Source organism: Lucilia cuprina, chromosome 2 (genome assembly GCF_022045245.1).
Source record: "Lucilia cuprina isolate Lc7/37 chromosome 2, ASM2204524v1, whole genome shotgun sequence".
Classification (NCBI taxonomy): Eukaryota; Metazoa; Arthropoda; class Insecta; order Diptera; family Calliphoridae; genus Lucilia; species Lucilia cuprina.
This window is the reverse complement of record NC_060950.1, coordinates 14,119,994-14,121,281: the sequence shown is the minus strand read 5'-3', so window position 1 is coordinate 14,121,281 and position 1,288 is coordinate 14,119,994.

Sequence of the window (1,288 nt, the reverse complement as noted above, 5' to 3'; positions counted from 1 at the left end):
AACAGAACTAGAACAGAACTAGAACAGAACTAGAACAGAACTAGAACAGAACTAGAACAGAACTAGAACAGAACTGGAACAGAACTAGAATAGAACTAGAATAGAACTTGACTATAATCTCGTCTACAGTCCTATAGTTTCGTCTATAGTTTTTTTCTATAATCTCAGTGTTTAATCTAGTCTAGTCATGACAATAAGTCACATAGCCTGGTCTAAAGACTGATATTTTCCATAGTCTTGACAATAGTCTATTGTCTTGTATATGATCTTGACTATAGTATCGTGTGTAGTACTAATTGGGAAATGACATGAAAAATTTAAATTCAAATACTTAATTTTAGTACCATAACCCACTTCAAATGTCACAAATTCTTTGTTGAGTTTACATACTCTGAATAAAGGCACTGAATGCATATGTATGTACATAAGTATGTATACTTAAAGATAGCGATGAACATAAAAATGAAACCACATTTATCATACTGATGTAATTGTGTGTATGGTGGTCATAAAAATGTTTTAATCTTAATCTGTATAAAAAAAGATGAAAAATAAGACAAGCAGAAGAAAAAAACCAAAATAGGAAAATCCCCCCTCCCCAAAAAAAAAGAAAAAATTATGCTAAAAACAAAACAACAAAATATTTAAAGTAACCAAAAAGAAACAAAAAAAGAAGAAGTAAATTTAAAGTTAAATACAAGGAATTAAGAAGTAAAAAATAAAAAAAAGGTTTTGTGTTTTAAGAGGTTTAAGCATTTAAAGGGAATTATTTTTACATAACCAAAGGAGAAAAAATAAAATTTAAGTGTTTTATTCTTAAATTAAATTATCTTAAGAAAACATTTATTTTCCCAATTTCCTTGTCTTTAGCTAATTTATTGACAACATCTTCAATCACATAGAAACTAATTAAATCGTTAAAAAAAAGTCACTTTGCTAGAAAAAAAAACCGTATACAAGCACTCAAAAATCAATTTCCTTGTTAAAAAGTTTACTCAATTTATTCTCTTTCCCTAACTGCTTTTATAAACAAACCATCATGGAATTGAAATCATAACCACTTTAGTCCACATTTTGTCTTGTTATAGTTTTCTCTTTTAGACAGAAAAATTAGAGCGGAAAACATTAGTGGTAATCTAATTGCAATTGGAAATAACTCAAAATATTCACAGGATGACATTGGAAAAGGTGTTAAAGCAGCCAACGAACTAAACTCAAGTGACAAAAAGTTTTACAGACTCTCTTTTTTTTTTTTTTTTGTTCTGATTGCGCCAAGATGTAACAGGAT